This window comes from Nomia melanderi, chromosome 2, assembly GCF_051020985.1.
Source record: "Nomia melanderi isolate GNS246 chromosome 2, iyNomMela1, whole genome shotgun sequence".
NCBI lineage: Eukaryota > Metazoa > Arthropoda > Insecta > Hymenoptera > Halictidae > Nomia > Nomia melanderi.
Window position 1 is genome coordinate 2,642,147 of NC_135000.1, and position 18,912 is coordinate 2,661,058.

At 32.9% G+C, this 18,912-nt stretch overlaps 1 protein-coding gene and 1 long non-coding RNA gene across 3 annotated transcripts in view; one reads left to right on the forward strand and one right to left on the reverse strand.

Moving 5' to 3' along the window:
• Positions 1–18,912, forward strand: part of LOC116425831 (uncharacterized) — a 63,324-nt gene that overhangs the window by 10,438 nt on the left and 33,974 nt on the right. The window lies entirely within an intron of this gene.
• LOC143174209 (uncharacterized) lies at positions 12,804–15,375 on the reverse strand. The gene is made up of 3 exons (XR_012997984.1): positions 14,998–15,375; positions 14,273–14,334; positions 12,804–12,902 (listed from the first exon to the last, which is right to left on the reverse strand). It is a non-coding gene; the product is annotated as an uncharacterized LOC143174209 (long non-coding RNA).

Consider the following 18,912-nt stretch of genomic DNA (forward strand, 5'->3'; position numbering starts at 1 on the left):
GTTTCCCATAGGCAATTTTAACTGGCTACTACAGCTATTACCAGTATTTGGGCATATGGGTACATAGCTATCTCATGACACATCACAGCTATCTCATCCTGGTACCTGAGCATTTCATAAGTCACAGTTACAATGCACACTAGAGCTGGTACTTCTATCTATGTCCCAAAGTATCCGAGTTTCTCATAGCTTCTTATAACTAGCTGCTAAAGCTATTGCCAGTATTCAGGTACACGGGTATGTTATAATATCTGGTGTCCAAGTGTTTCATAAGTCATAGTTCTAATGTACACTAGAGTTAGTACTTTTAGTCTGGTACCCGAGTACCCGCGAGGTACTTGATTAAAGACACATCTCAGTAGATGGCACAATACACGGGTACCCGAGAATCTCATAAGGTCTCGTAACTGACTACTAGCGCAATTAGCACTTGACTCCTCTCCTCGTGATACCCGAAAATTCGCGTAATTCGCATTCGTATATGCAATGATAAAAATAATACAGCTGATTACTTCAAGATAAAACCTGGCTGGTCGAGTTAAAATAGCTGCAGTAGTCAGTTATAAGAATTTATGAGACACTCGGGTAGCCGGGTACTAATGTTAGTTATCTCAAGATACCGGCTAATTTTGCGCTACCCGGGTACCCGGGTATTTCATAAGTCACAGCTCTAATGTACACAGAGGTGCGCAGCCCCGGCTATCCTGTAACCAGCCAGTGGAACAAAGAGAAACTACCGGACACATAGGATATCTTGGGCAACACTCGGCTGTTTCGTAATACCCGCGCACCGGCGCGCTGCAAACTGTATCACGTGAGAGGAGCGTTTGATCCTCAATGTAACGGGAGGGAAATTAATGTTAGAACAACCGGACTCGTCAAAATAACGGATCGGAATTCTTTTAATTTGCATTGCAAATGTCGAGGCATTCTTCTTGGAGTTTATATAAACGTTAATTAAAATAGAGGAATGAGCATACATGGCGAATTATCCTCCATTATACACTTATATTTTAACACGTTCGCTACCAGCGTCACATATTTATGACAGACACAATCTTATATTTTACACAAAGCAAATGAAATTAATCTCATAGATATTGTTATTTAACACGCTGACTGGCACGGTGATCACCGATAATCAAAGTTTCCAAATTACTGAAGAACAATCACAATAAGAAACTTGATTTTAAATAAAAATGTTTAGTAACATATGTAGCTACACCATAGCGTAATGTGACTACTGTAGTACTAAATCATTAATAATTATTTCCAATATCGTTTGCCTGTGTTATTAAAGAATAAGTATTGCTATTTAAAACACTAGAAATTCTCGTGGCAGTGAATGTGTTAAAGTTATAAGCTACGGAATTATATTTCGGAATTCAATAACTTATTTCAGTTTCATTTTTTCGATATTTTGTTAAGATTTATTGAATAAAATATTATAATTAACAATATACCAAAAGTTAGTCTTAAGTACCTGGGGATGTATTTAGGTAACAAGGAAAGATATTGAGCCTGTAAGGAAATATGTTAAGTAACTCGCAATGGAAGTGACGTAGTAATGTTTGTTTAATATTAATAGGAGGTTCGTGGCGAATTATTTGCAGAGTGGATGTAAATGGAAAAAATTAGATAATGAACTGTATATGAGATTTGCATTAATCGAATAGCAGTAATTTGTTAGTAAGATATGTTTGGTGGTACCTAGCTACTCGTGCATTTAATGGAAGTGCATAAAATTACACTCATGTGTCAAGTAACAATGGGAGGACAACAGTGAATTATATGCAGAGTGGATGTAATTGGTAAGAGGAAGAAAGTCAATGATACGAAAGACCTAAATTAGTAGAATGGTAAAGAATTTTGTGCTGCTGATTATAAATGAATGTACGTGCATTATTAAAATTTGATATCTGGTAACGATAGAAGAATAATAACATTTTGCGAAGTGGACATAACTGGAAAAACTAAGAAGTTATGTTAAATAAGAGTGCTGGAAGTGTTTAACATAAATAACTGTGCCTACTTTTGCATGGAAGAGTGTAATATTAATATTAAATACCCTGAAACAATAGGAGAATAATGGAAAATTATTTTCATAGTGGACATAACAGTAAAGGGTCAGAAATTAAATCATAAGATCCAGGTTAACAGAATGACAGTGAACTGTTAGCGAAATGTACTTAACATAAACAGCTGTTGTAATATAAGAACATAAACTGAAAACTCCGCCTCTAACAAGAATAGAACATCAACAAAATATTTCCAGAATGACGTAACTGAAAGGAATTAGAAATTATTAAATTACAGATGAGATGATTAACCCCTTTAAATCTAATGAATATTGTAATACAGGTATACTAATTTTACTCGCAGAACTCCAGTACTTTATAGTAGCCAACGCTTTGGATTTAAAATACAAAATTGGAGATCAGAATAATTAAGTAATTGCGAGTAACTATTACAATTAATATTTCCATTAATGAATTCAAACAGTGATAACAAAATAATATAAATATTAAGATATTTCCAATCAAATTAACTAAAATATAACTATAAGAATTGACAAAAGTAGACGACTCGTAGAACGAAAAGTGAATTCATTAAAAAGCAATTAATAATTAAGTGACACGCAGGTTTAATCGAATTTTTACCAGAAACTTCAAAGCAGTGAAAAAGATGATTCACTGACACTGTCCGAAAATAGTAAAAGTTACTAATTCAGGCGAGTACTAAATTCAGGAATAAAGAGCACGATTCCCTCAGAAGGACTCAAGGCTGCGTTCCCTACCAGGCGAATTATTTTTAGTTCCCCTAACGTGCAAAAGAAGGAATGAGCGAGAGTCGGTCTCCATACAAAACGATTCGATTTTCTGCTTGTTTTATCCGTCTCGGTTTCAGGCCACTCTTTCTTCCGTCCGTAGCTTCCTCTAACTTTCCTCCAGCCGGCGAACTATTTTGGTGGCCGTGTCGCGACGACTGCGGCCTCGTCCTACGGTCCAAAGGAAATCCGTTTGAATCGTGCCCGCGTATATACCAGCATCGTAAAATTGTTACCAGAAAGTCGGGCTGACCCTTTTGTAGACCAGCATGGCGTTTCTGTAAAGACCCCCTTGTTGAAACAAAAATTACAGTCGTTACCGCTATTCATTAGGACTTCCTAACCAGTAATAGTCTGTAATTTATATAATTTTTACTCGGACTAATTAAGAATTACTTGTATTGTTCGATTTAATATAGAAGTATTGAATAAAATATATAATAGCACAAAAAAATAGAACATTAATGTAATATAGTATAATACTATTTCTCTATATTATTCATTAACTGTCCTTATAATTTAAATAATTTTTGTTTGGAGTAATTAAGAATTATTTATATCGTTCGATTGTAATATACAATTATGCAATAAGATATATAATAACACAACAAAATATAGAACACTAGTGTAGTATAGTATATTATATTTTGTATATGCAAGAATATATATCCAAACAATTGGATACACCGATTGGAGGAATTATTGAAGAGCAAAGAAGTGACAGTTTTCGCAATTTAAATAATTTTCATTTAAACTAATGAAGAATTATTTATATTGCACCACTGTAATAAAATATATAAAATAAAAAAATATATGGATCACTAGTACAGTGTAATATAATAATATAATGTAATATAAATACATATAAATATAATATTTAGAATATTCCTATCATATATTATATGTGATATATGATTTATAAAATACAAATATAATAACATATTTATATTTAGTTTGTATAAAAAAATATGTATTATAACAATTAGGTGTAACAAATTGCCAAATGTTCCATTGGAGAATTTCAGATTTTGAAAGATCACCCGACTCTGAAGTTAGTAGCATACTATGACCTATCACCGAAAGATACAGTAGTCTTTCGATTAAACTATATTCTAAAATAATTAAATTTAAAAAATTCATTTTAACACTGCATCTTCCAAATGAGCCAGAATGACTTATTTCTGATTTCCTCTTTCACAATTACTGAAAAGGTACAGATACTTGTACGAAAAATGATTAACGGAACTAAATCAATAATAGCAAAACTGAAATGCAACTCAATTGGAATCTCAATAAACACACGTTTATGGTTTTTATAAAAAAATTTGTAAAAGTCAGTTTAAGTGATCGGTAGTTCTAGTGTTAAATGATCTATTCAAATAAAAAAAATGTAATTAACAAGAAATATGCGTACTGGTCTAGTTTAACCCAAGGGAAACGTTAATGACGATCAGATGGCTATCAAACAATATGACACTTCTCAGAAAGGGTTCCCGTGGTAGATGTATCCTCCCATGAAGCCTCAAAAGGCCCCAAAAGTTCCGTTTCACGTAAGGAAAGCCTTCGCTAAAAATTTGGGTCACAAGATAGCGCACGTGTGCATCGAGTATCACCGGCGGTGCGTGTATTATCCTTTGTGGGATCGTGATGTGGGTAGTAGTTAAGGTGAAGTCACACGGCGGCGGGGTCCCGTAGAGCAAGGTGATCCAGTGCGAAAGCGAGAGATCGAGTGGAAAGAAGGGAACAGTGAATGACTGCTTCAAGAGAAGGAATAGGAAAAAATAGAAAAAGAGCTGGGAAGAGGAAACCGACTAGTCTATCACAGATGAAGTCACAAACATTACTCACTACTTGGAAAAACTATAATCTGAATAACAAATGAGTATTTTGTGATGAAGTTAAAAAGTAAAATAAGTTTGCTAAGAAAGTAAAGACATACGAAAGTTCTATAATAAAATTAAAAAGTTTGTTAGAAAACTGAAGGCACATAAAGACTTGTAGTGAAGTTAATTGTTTGTGCTAAAGACAACAAAATTTGCGATGAAGTTAAAAAGTAAAATAAGTTTGCTAAGAAAGTAAAGACATACAAAAGTTCTATAATAAAGTTAAAAAGTTTGTTAGAAAATTAAAGGCAAATAAAGACTTGCAGTGAAGTTAATTATATGTGCTAAAGACAACAAAATTTGCGGTGAAGTTAAAAAGTAAAATAAGTTTGCTAAGAAAGTAAAGACATACAAAAGTTCTATAATAAAGTTAAAAAGTTTGTTAGAAAACTGTAGGCACATAAAGACTTGTCCAGTTACTTATTTGTGCTACAGACAAAATAATTTGTGATGAAACTGAAAAGTAAACGTGGTTGTTAGAGAACTTATAAGATAAATAAAAAAAAGTTGTAATAAAGTTAAAAGCTTAAAGACAAATAAAGAAGTACCGTAAAGAAGTTAGTAAATCATCTTTAAACTCACCTTGAAAGAAAATAAAATATTTCTCACACAATCTTTCAAAGAATGAAATCACAGAAACTTTACTTTCCTCATAAATCCTAAAATCAGTATATCATTCTACGGTGTTACATATTTGGCGTTCTTTATACGTTTGTACGTGACAAAATTTCACTCAACATCAGCAATCTAGAAAGAATTTAAGCTCCAGCAAAAAAGTTCTGAACCCGATGTGTTTTTACACCGCAACAGATCATGATCTCCAGATGTTTTAGCGAACAGTTTTTGTCGATGCCCGATACTTCACGCTAGGCCGTTCACCCCCGCCGCACATTAATTCGGGTGATGACATTACGCTCACCCCAGCCCTCCTCGTCCCTTGAAACAGGCCGGTCTGACTCATCGACGATGACTTTCTGACAGTTTCCGCTTCATGTCTTCCATACTGATTGTGAGTCAGAGGTCTCGGTGTCAGATGCACCCCTGAGGGCTGCATCGTGTCCTGCAGAAATGTTGCAGTGGGTATAGAGACATCATTGGTTATTATTTTCTACATTACTGTGGAAACGATGTGTTGACTTAGGTTTTGTAGAGTTGTTAGGAAATAAGGTTGTATAGATGATAATTTATTACATGGATTAGATTTTATAGAATTGTTAGAGAATTGGATTCTATAGATTATAATTTTCTACATTACTGTAGAAACGATCTGTAGACCATGAAGGATTTATAGATTGTAATTTTTTGTATGGATTAGATTTTATGGAGTAATTAAAAAATTAGATTGTATAGATCAGACTTTTCTATGTTATTGTAGAAATGATTTGTAGACTTTGAAGAATTTATAGATTGCAATTCATTGCATCCATTAGATTTTGTAGAGTTATTAGAAAATTGGATTCTATAGATTATAGTACGATAATAGTTTTTACATTACATTGTAATCTACAACATAATTACAAGAGTGATCCGTACAACATAGAGGCTTTATAGATTATTCCTTTCAATACAATTGACACTATGAAATTTTAATAGTTATAATTTTCAATTTAGTTACAAAAATTATTCATAGCCCATACAAACTTTGTAAGCAATAGTTTCTAACATAATTGATGATGTAAAACTTTAACAAATTAAAATTCACAATATGTATATAATTGAAGATAATATTTTATATATTACAATAGAAAATATTATAATATATTATATTATATTATATAAAATAAGTATTACATTCACTCTCATTGCTTTATACATAAATTTTAATTCTCAACACAACTATAGAAATATTCCATAGACCCTACAAGTTTTATTATAATTTTCAACGTAACTAACAAAATAAACTATTTCCCCCCTTGTATCACTGAATGATAAATTCCCACTCCCCCAAACCAAGCAATCACGAATCCTATTCGAAATTACAATAATTAGAAAATTGATAGTCAGTGAAAACATAATTCTCTTAATTATAACCAATGCTACTATTTTTCTACACAATTCTCGCGTATTCAGCTGTGAACACGCTTCCAATTTAAATTCATTTTACAGTTTCAACGTTACTCTCATAAAACACATGGATAAACCTACAAATAAAGAAAAACAAAGTACAAAAGTATAAAACATACAGCTGTCAACGACCAATGCTAATATAAAAGGAGGTTTGCCTCAGCAGAAGTGAAATTCGAAAAATGTGAAAAATTTCCTGACACGTCGCAGACTCTTCCAGAGTTTCCAATAATAGAAGCTTTCTCGCCAAAGCGCGTGGAGACGGACGTATCATCCAGAAGCTTTAAATCCAATCATAAATCGCCCTGCAGCTTTCCATTCTCCTCACCGGTCTCTCCTGCTCGAGAGGAAAAGGGTTGGCGTAGATGAAAGGGACACGGGCATTCGTTGAAGCGAGAGAACAGAAGGGTATAAATAGATTAAGAGGGAGGAAGGACTGAGGATAGGAAGTAAAGAACGCTGGCGAGGGGAGGAGGAAATGGGATGACCAGACGTAAATACATCAAAGATTCTATAGGACGGGGGCACAGAGTGTAAGGAAGGAGGATGGTGGAGATTTGTGGACTGTGAACACATGTCATGAAGATTAAATTGAAAATCTATAATTTGTGGCGTGCTTGATTAAGAGTATTAAGCTGTCAACTGAATCGTTTTCGGTACATAAATGATAAAATCATGAGAAGTAAAAGTGATTTAAAGTAATGCATGATTTAATTGAAAATCTACAATTTATGATGTGCTTGATTAAGAGTATCAAGCTGTCAACTGGATCGTTTATGGGGCATAAATAATATATCAAGATAATAACAAAAGAGATGGCAGGAAATAATGAGAAATAAAAATAATTTAAAATAATGTATGATTGAATTGAAAATCTATAATTTGTGGTGTGCTTGATTAAGAGTATTAAACTATCAATTGGATCGTTTATAAGGGATAAATAGTACATAAAATTAGTAAGAAAAGAGAATGTATAAAATAATGAGAAATAATCATAATTTGAAATAATGTATTTTACAATCATTAAATGCAGGTAATGATAGTGTAACTAAAAATGAATTAATAATATAAAAATATGTAGATATGTTATAGGAGAGAATCCTTAGATAAAATAGGCATGAATAAATTAGGAACAGTAAGACATAGACAAAATTTGTAAATAGAATAAAAGGATTTCGAAGCTAAAAGATAGTTTAAGAGGAAACTCTAAGTCAAAGATAGAAAAGAATAACGTTGCGTGGTAACCGAAATTAAAATATTACAAATTGTGAGGTATAAAAAGAATTATAATCTTTAAAAATTCTCTGAGACAAAATAACAGACAAATATAAAGAGCTAAATGTATTAAATAACGAAACGCAGAATTCCATTAAATAAACTTTATATAACTGTTATGACTGCATGATTATTTAATAAATTATACTAAGAGAAGTAAATATTTTGAAACAGATAAGTTTCAACAAATTCAGGGAGACACAAAACCAATATTAAACAAAACAAAAATGTTACCGATTTATGAAACAAATAAATATTCTGAAGTTTGGAAATTAGTTAATGAAATACTAAAATGATGTGAAATAATCACTAACTCATGTGGACACATAAGAATTCAATAGTATCTCGCAAGGAATTCTAATTTTAACTAAGAAATTCAGATAAAGATCCCAATTTCAACTAATTCAGAGAGCAAAGATCAAAAACGACATTAAGCGAAACAAAAATCCTATAGATCTATAAAACCAAATACCGTTTCAAATATTTCTAACGAATAAAAATAAATATCAAAATACACATGACACGAACCAAAATATAAACGATGAAATAAAATTTAAGAAATATAAGGAAGGAAAAGGATTTGATAGGAGAAGGATGGAAGCCAAACAGAGGAGACGATCATGGTGGTCGACGAGGCCTGACAGGCTCGTGAGAGACTGCCCACTCCCTTCGAGACGAGACCATGCTGCATTCTCAGCTCGGAAACCCTGAAACCTTAGCGATCGATAAATGTTTAAAGCGTTTAACCACGAATTTCATGTCCGGCTGGAGGACAAATTGTCTTCGAAAGAAATTGATTCCTGTGGGGGCCATGAATCACTGAACCTTGCCTGTTGTCTGCCAAGGCTTTTACACACGGTTTTCGTGCAAGTTAAAAGCCGTTTCGATTGCGTGGGCGTACGGAAACAGGTATGGAAAAAAGTGAAGGCTAAATCGCTGGTGAAAAGTAGTTCTTCGGTGGCCAATCGGACACTTGCACAACTCAGGATGGTGATTCGGATTCAGCAGCGGTTCCATTGGACAACGTTCTTCCTTCTAGAAACAAGATACACTACTTCCATGGCATCAGCGATTTCAAAAGAAGGATATAATTGAATTATCGACATTGTGGAAGTGATACGGATTAACTCTTTGCACTCGAAAGTTTTTTCACTAGAAATATTCAATATTCTCCGATGAGATACAGACGATGTTCTTTAAAACTAATTAATGAGAAAACATGTAAATTAAGAATGCATGATACAAAGTTTAATATTATACGTAAGACTTCATAATTTTGCAAATCAAATCAACTGGTTTGATGCATTTGTAAAAACTGAATTCTGTGAAGTATGAAAATAGGTACAGACATAATATTTTTGTTGAATGGACCGTAAAATATTTTTTTAAATGGTTTTATGTAATTTATAATTTTGTATGAATATATGTATGTAAGCATCTGGTGAGTAAAGGGACATTTTACATTAATTCTAATTTTTATGAGATATATATATATATAAGCAGTAATATAGAAATAACAGAGGAAATAATAAAATACCATTGAACTAACAGTAATTGTGTAGGATAAAGTATGAAATGAATACATTACAAAAATAGTATTTTTGTTATATGCTGATCACAAGATATTTTTATAAATAATTTTATATAATTTACAGTTAAATATATATATATATAATCTCCTAGTTAAGGAGACAACATTTTTTGTTAATACTGACTTTTATAAAATATATAAATATAAAAAATAGTAATATAGAAATAATAAAGAATATAATAGAACACTATTGAACAAACTGCAATTGTGTAGAATGAAGAATGAAAATGAATATATTACAAAAATAATATTCTTAGTATATATTAATCATAACATACTCTTCTAAACAATCTCGTAATTTACAATTTAATATAAATATATATATAATTTCCTAATCAACGAAACATTTCTCATAAATTCCAATTTTCACGAGACACCCAAACACAAATCGTATACATATAAATAAACCTTACACAATCCATAAACACAAAAAGTAGTAACACAATAACAACAAAGAAAACATAATACCAGTGAGTTTCACTGAAAATAAAACACCAGTTTCTCAATGATCCACGGATCGCCCCAGCATAATGAGAATTATCGGTCGTCTGAATATATTTGAGTAAGTTCACCTTGCGAAACTAGCGAATTCCCGGTTTAATGAAAGAGTGCGACGGTACGCGGCCGATCACTCGGTCTTATTATTTCCTATAGTTGTTCCCCGGCTGCCAGGAGCGACACGAGGACAGGGCAACGGGAATCCGAGCGAGCAAAGACCGCTTACACGCTGCAGGTTGCATAACGGTTCCGCGCAGCATCCACCGTACAGTATCCAGTGTCTGCCGAGAGAGAGAAAAACTTGGGGATTCGTTGTCAGGCGCTTGGACACGCGCGAACGCTTGACCCCTTCAAACTCTGATCTGGTACACTTTGCTTGGAACGATTAAATGGTCGCTTAACTCTACTTAGCAACGAACTGTTTAACCCATCGTTGAACACGATCCTTTGAGCGTGTTAGGTCCTAAATAAAAATCTTTTGGGAAAAGTACATTTATCTTTACAATATACTGTGATTAATAATTAATCTGCTATTAAGTTAATATGCAATTAATAAGAATTATAGTTAATCATTAATCTCCGATTAACACTAGGTTTACGGAACGCGTCAAATTGACGCATATTGGATTTTAGAAATATTATTTTGTAAATGTTTACGCCGATTTTGATTGATGCGATCACACTGACGTGTACCCCAATTACCTACTATCAAATCTCCAGTTTCCACAATCTAAATAAACGAGCATCAATTCTTTTAGGAATAATAGAATAAAGTGTACAATAAATGCCTGTAAACCTAGTGTTGAACAGAATTATGATTTGTCATTACTCTGTAATTAATCATGATGTGATTATTATTTGATGAACGAAAATAAACATTTGTATGAAAAATGCTGTTCTCTTTGTTAAAATGATAGGTTGTTATTACTATGTTGGTTTTATACTGGTTGCTTTCTCTAGTAGTAGATTGGTTTGCATTTTACTGATGTTGGAATGTGTTTTAGGGTTATGCTACTGGGGACTTAAGGGTTAGGGATCTAAGGTAGATTCAGATTATTATTGATAGATGGAAATGTTGAGATTTTTTGTTTATTGAAAGGATGGAATTTTCTTTCTTTGGAAAGAAAGAATAATATTGAAATATGAGAAATATTAATTAATATAGTAGTAATAAATCAGAGTTATAACAATTTAAAACAATTAACAATCCAGAGTAAATAACTTTTCGAGAAATAATTTACTTACTTATTGAAAAATGGTATGATGAACGAATAAACTAGTGATCTAACCCTAGAATTTATCTCGTGATTTCTTTATTTAAATTGTAACCATTAAAGAAACAAATTAAACCTTGATAGAGTGTGATAGTATTGCCATTAACAGTCCTTATAATAAGTTTTTGAAAACAAAAACGATAATACTAACAAATTTGAGCAAAAACAGCCTTAGAACTATACTCAAGCATCAGATTCGAACATAAACATGCCTATTCAAAAATTAAACTAAAAAATTAAAATTAAAATAGAACTTCACAACCTCTTCGTAACTTGCTTCCACTGCATCCATTTCTTCATATCTCCACCATATCTCCAGACACCTAACAAACAACCAGATGGTCAGTTAAAATTTTCAACAAGCCTAATCTAATCAACCTAACAAACCTTTAATCAACTGATCACAAACTGTAAAATCCTTAACTCCAGTTATAACATCAAGTCAAACTCATAATACAAATTCCCAACTGAACTCCACAAAGATGTATTTATTTATCATACAAACGTTACATTATTTGTCTATCATCGACCTGCAACCTCGTACCCTATGATATTTTTCTCAACTGTGATCGATACGACTACTTCGTCGTTAATAATTCACTGAAAAAAGAAAAATATTGTAAACATATTCTATATTTATGTTTGCTCGTAAGTATGACAATTGATTGCAGAAGATAAATATTTACTTGGAATTCGAATGAATCGAGTAATATTTATGTTTGTTAACACTAAACCTACCGAGCAGTTAAATTCAGTTTTTGAAATTCCTCTATAGAAACTTCAAGAGTGCATTCATCGAGACTTTAATTGACTGATAATTCAGTATACGTGTTACTAAATACTCTTGAATAATCCCTTCGAGAAATATCTGTTGTCCTTTTAATAATTGCAAAAAGAAGAAACCAGGAATGGGTCATTTTGACTCGTCTGGTAGGTTTAGTGTTAAAACACGTTGAAAATCTTCACCACGAATCTGACACGTTGTTACAAGGCAAGGGGTTAACCTTCAAAGCATCAAATTCTTCTTGTTTTCCACTAAATTAATAGTGGTAAAGTAGTTTCATCAAAAAACTTAATGTAGTTCTTTAAAAAAAAAAAAAAAAGAAGGACCACCCGCCATCTTTCCCCACTTTAATGTCAGTTACCTGGTTAACATTCAGCTGTCTAAAGCCGCTATGGACCATGACTAATCCACCGTGATCCATTATCCTGATTCCGCAGAAATCTGTTGGCCAGATGTAGATCACTGAAACGACCCGTAGAGCTGGACCAATTCGCATTTTTTCTCGCGGCGAGCCGGTGCTTCCGGTTCTCGAGTCGCAAAAACCGCCCGTGAGCCGATACGCTGCCGGCCTGGCTCGCTTTCTGAATTCGATGCTGTAACCGGGTCCGAAAGAAAGGTACTTGATATTACGAATTCGACGTGGCCATACAGCCACGACGATTCTCGTCAGCGTTGCTTCGCTTCTCCTTGCGATTCGTCGCAACTGCTGTAGCCAATGTGAATTTTTGCGTGAAGTAGAGTAAAACATTAACCTTTAGCAGTTCTATTTTATTGCTACCTCTACCTGTTTTAACAATTTTTTCCATATTTATTTGTAGTATCACAATAGTACTGCTTAACGGTAACATTTCGATCACTCCCAAATATTTTTGAATAAATAAATAGAGCGTCATATTAAGCTGTAATTGAATGAACTAACGTCGACGTGAATCTCAAAGTGAGAAACCAAGAGCACTTCGGACCGCGAAGGGTTAATTTATTTGATTTGTTGAATAATCTTTCTTTATCGATAAAATTAAACTTAATAGTAATGAAGTTATTAGAAGTTAGGTAAGAATACGATTTTTAGATCAATCATGTTTTAATAAGACGAGATAGGGTATAAGTGAATTTTCAGGGATTCTGACAGTGATTAGACTTTAGATTCGCCTAATATTTTGATTCAAGTTACTCTGTGTATAAAACGAGAATATTTTACAATTCTATTGTTTTAAAGTAAATTGCACATTATTTCCTGTCGCATTAAAGAAAGTATATTTATTTAATTGTCATTTCTGTGAGAGGTATAGTAGAGCATTAATATATTTGATAGTAATTTAGTTTTTATTGATAATATTAAAATTAATACTATTATTAAAGATTAGGTAATAATACAATATTTCGATCAATCATGTTTCAGAAAGAAATCACAGGGCAAAGGGTTAATTACAAGGGATTCTGACAGTGCTTAGATTTTAGGTTCGCCTACTATTTTGATTCAAGTTACTCTGTGTATAAGACGAGAATATTTTACAATTCTATTGTCTTAAAATAAATTGCACATTATTTCCTGTCGCATTAAAAAAAATATTTATTTAATTGTAATCTTTGGAGCTCTCTGTTTCGTATAATACAGATGGTATCCTATTGTTTTGTAGCTGGTCAGTAACGATCACGCAGTTTCTAGTCTGGTGCACGAACTCGGTAGCAGAACTAATCTGTGAGCTACAGTATTTTAAAAATACGGGTTTCCATGACAAAAGGTTTTGAAGAAAAAATGAGACACTACCCAAAAATGAAAAGTAAATATACAGAGGACATATACAGGATAGCTTTTAAAATATATCAGTTGTCAGAATTTAGTGGAGAGCTAATAAAATGTACCAAAATATTGTGGAATGTTTCGAGAATGTTCCAGGTTACATAGACATTAAATTTTATGACTTTGAGTAGCTGTAAACACTCATGTAAGTTTAAAAAGTATCTAAACAAGAACCGCGCAATGAAAGTAGAGGTAAGAATAAAAAAGAGGATTTTAATTTGCTGAACTCTATAATCAATTGACAACCGCGGTCAGTTAAACGTACGTTTGCTTACCGGCTGAAAAGTCACCATTCCGGTTATCGGCAAGACGAAGTTTAAATCACTGCGAGACTGTGCTGTCAATGAATGATTAATATGTTAATTTTTTACGACCAAAATACATTGCCTTGTCTCTCGCATAATCGAACCATTTCCAAACCAAGTTTTTATTGTTAACTTAAACTATTTCAACTTAAATATTGTTGGCAGAATACTTTTGATTATCGCAAGTAGGTACTATATTGAAATAATAGTTGACGGTATTATAATTCATAAACAAATAATTTTACAGTTTTCGATCATTGAAGACTAAAAAATTACTTCTTATACATCAGAAATTTAAATCGTAAATTAGTTATGACCATGCACACAATTCGTGTTCATTAAAACGACAATTATATAGACTTTTTAAATTATCTTTCAAGATTTCGTAATAAATATAGCAATATTTTCTTCTATAATGATAATAATAATAGCAATAACAACAACGATATCATTAAATAAATATAGGAAACAAATATTCTGTAAGAACAACATGTTAACATAAGTGTATTAATAAAATCCGTAACAAGAATAGCAATAACAACATCTTAAAATAAATATAGAAATTGAATCTTCTGCAAAAACAGCAGCAATAATATTTAAAAATAAATATACTAATAAAATATGCTACACCAGCAAAAGCAACAACAACAACAACAAATAAATATAGTTACAAAGATTACTGCAAAACCACCAACCTCTTTCCACTAAATGCAACTCAACATCTGAAATAATCTCTTTCCGAAAACATCTTTCCACATTTCCATAATTGAATCTTCCCCACGAATGGGTTCAACGAACCCAGTTCCCACAGTGGAACGGTAAATTAAATAAAATGATTTTCGGTCCGATGGTTTGTAAGGAGGCGACGACTGCCTCGGCGAGAACGATGCAAATAATTATTACGAAATGATACCGGGTGCTTCAACCTGTTTCCCGATTGCACAACCAGATGCGCCTCGCGTCGGTTATTACCGGCGAGTATGACTAGGTGCGAGAGGTACGAGCGTTACAACCCGATCAATTCATCACGGGCTCAGGATCCAACCGCGTGGAACGTCCCGACGGTTCGTTAACGTGAGAAACAGGACTAGGAAACTCCGTGGCTGTGTCATTCCGTTTTCTTCTGGTCGAACAGTTTCTCTACCCCCTTCCCCGACAGTGTGTTTACATAACGCACCAAGTAATTCTAATCATCTGTCCTCGTTACGCAATCAAGCTCACCTTTATCACTCGGAAGAACTTTAGCTTCTTAATGAAATTAGCGGACGCGGGCAATAAGCTTCAGGCTGCCGAGGTTTGGTACTTGGATCTTGCATTGAGGATCAATTCCGGATCACTAGGTGTACTGGAAATTCAAAATGGATTGGTAGACATTGAATTTCATCTGTGGTCTTGGTAGTTATCTAGGGCATTTCACACTAAAACTACCAGATGGATCAAGAGAGGCCATGCCTGATTTCTTCATTTTGTAATTATTATAAAGGCAACAGATGTTTCTCTGAGAAATTGTTATAGAAAATGATCTAGCAATACGAAAATTGAACTTTAAATCTTCTAATTTAACTTATATAGGGGGATTTCAGATATTCAGTTTAACTATTCGATGGATTTAGTGTTATCTCCTTATCCTAGGATTTACTTCTCAGGTATATATTCACAGGATTTTTATGAAAATTGGTATACTTATATTTTCAGAGTTGCTAAATTCGAATATTTTATCAAAAATGGCGGATCCAACGTTATTGATATAAACACAATTTTTAAGTAAATTTTTGTGAAAATTGATTATGTTTCAACTTTTGAACAAATTTGTGCAGTTAAAACATCAAATATAATAGGACGATGTCAATTTGAAAATGTTTATAGACTGATTTTTTACGCTTAAAAGAATTACTGAATTAATAGCTACAAACCAAAGCTTTGTCAAGTCACAGTTTCGAAAATATTGTTAAGTAAGGCTGTATATATGATGCAACTAAATTTCCTTATCTTACATTCAATTTTTACAAATACATTAACATTACTAATGCCACGGGTGGCGTCAATATTAACGAGACAGACTGTACATACTCATTAACACTTGAAATTTAAATATTGCAACACAGTACAAATTCGTGCAATTTTCTTAACTGCATATCATACCAGACATGTCACTTGACATCAGGAAACTTGTCCCAACTTGACACCCAGTGACACTCGCCTGTTTTCCTTCCGGTTTATCAAAATATGACTAAGAAAGAACAACGTACATTGAGAAAGGAATTACAAGAGTAAATTCAAAGATACTTTGCATTAACTATACGACTACTATATGTTTACATCAATCTATTTTAATAGTCAAATATTTCAAATAAGAAATTCCTAAAGGGAAATTCCGACAAAATAAATGATTCATCGTTGGAAAAGGTAGTGCTTCTGCGTTTTTTCTCCTATTGTACTAAAAAAACAATATAGAAGATCAACAGACGAATGATCGTGTTCACAGATAAAATAATTAATCGATTCTACGCCTACCAAGGGAAATCTCGCTAATCTCGAGGAAACATTCCACAACGATATTAGTTAAGAAGCTTGATATTTCATTAATTTTAGTCTATATCTTAGTCAATATATTCAACACTAAACCTACCGAGCAATTAAATTGATTTTTCGAAACTCCTCTAGAACAACTCCAAAAGCGCATTTATCGAGGTTTTAATCGATTTAAAATTCAACTTTCATATTGTTAAATCAATTTCCTTAATAATGCCTCAAAGAAATATTTGTTATCTTCAATTATTGCAAAAGATGAAATCGAGAATGGGTCATTTTGACCCGTCTGTTAGGTTTAGTATTGTTTCAAGCTTCTACTTTCGTAGTCTTTAATCTATTAATTTCTTAAGATATTTTTACATTATATCCACATTTATATGGGTAGAATCTCCAAACTCCAATTTGGTTAATGAAAAATCTGTTTGACAGGAAATTACGGTTCAGAAATAGTTCAAAATGACCAATTCCCAATTTCTTCTTTTAGAATGACTGCAAAGGTACAGATACTTCTTGAAGAAATGATTAAAGCAGTTAATTTAGTAGTACCTAAACTGAAGCATCAATCAACTGAAATGTTATTAACTTCACGCGTACAGCTTTTATAAAGAAATGTTCGGAAGACGATTTAACTGCTCGGTAGTTTTAGTGTTTATCAAATGCGTGAAAAAACAATTTAACTAGTTAACTGTGGAATTTTGTTGGAAAAACCTCTGGTTCTGCGCGCAATAAAATTAAAAAATGAAGCGTGTACTCATCGAACGCAGGACGAATGCAAATAGAGTATATTTTAATGAAAGATCAAAGCGAAACGAAGAAGAACTACATGTTTATGTAAAAAAATAAAGAATTCATTGCTGAAAGAATTAGTATCATGTCAAGCTTTACGATGACGTGTACACTCGTCAAACACAGTTAACTGGTTAACACTAGATTTACGGAACGCGTCAATTTGACGCAGATTGAATTTTATAAACATTTCCAAAATCTAAATGAACGAATATCAACTTCCCCAGGAACAATAGAATAAACTGTACAATAAATGCCCGTAAACCTAGTGTTAAGATATTAACTGTATGCGATAGATCTGCTACGCCAGAAAGACGTTGCTGTGAACTCCAAAAATTGAATTATGGCCAGCTTTTCGTCGAAAGGCCCCACTGTGAGGCGGTCTCTCTGTCCAAGGTCCGATTCATTCGACCGCAAACGACTTCCTTCAACGGTGCCAGGCTTCTTCCTCCTTCACTTCACGGCGAGGATCGACGCCTGAGAAGATCCGTTCACTTTCCATAGGAACTAATCGTTTGCACTATAATTTGGCATTTTAACGCATTCGCATCGGTGAATGTTTGCTAAAACTTTCATAGAAAACAGGGTACTTTGATGATATCAAAATATTGGGGTAAAAGTGAGTTGAACATAGAACTATGGAGAAGTTAATCGTCTTTTTGATCTTCCTCTATAGAAACACTACACATGCATCTGTTGAGAGTTTAATTGATTTAAAATCCAGTTTGCGTATTGCTGATATTTGCTGAATGAATTTTAGTAATTTCTCAAAAGAAACATCTGTTACCTTTTCAATCACTGCAAAAAGAAGAAATCAGGAATGGGTTATTTTGACCTGTCTGGTAGTTTCAGTGAAACTGCGATATTTATTTTTGTGATTAATACATGTTATTTTAATTTTTAGGAGTTGTACGTAAGGGGTCTTAGTATTATTTTTTAAACTAAATAAATCGTATGTAATAGACATATCAAGAGATACTTTGATTAAGTGAGATAGCTTATCTGCAAGACTATATATTAAAAGATTACGGATTCTCAGGCAAATTTACGTAAATCAGACAGCTGTTGCCGTCTCTTTGAGAAGTGTGTATCTTTTTCTGGCATGTGTACGTGTTCGTATTTACGAATAATTTTTTCAACAAATTTTCCTTTAATATATATACATACACTAAACCATAAAACTGGTTGCTTCGAAAATGAATATTCCCTCAACCAGTTATAGTGAGTCACAAGAGTATTCGCACATCCTGAACTGCCGAATTTAACACTATTTATATTACACATTTATTTTT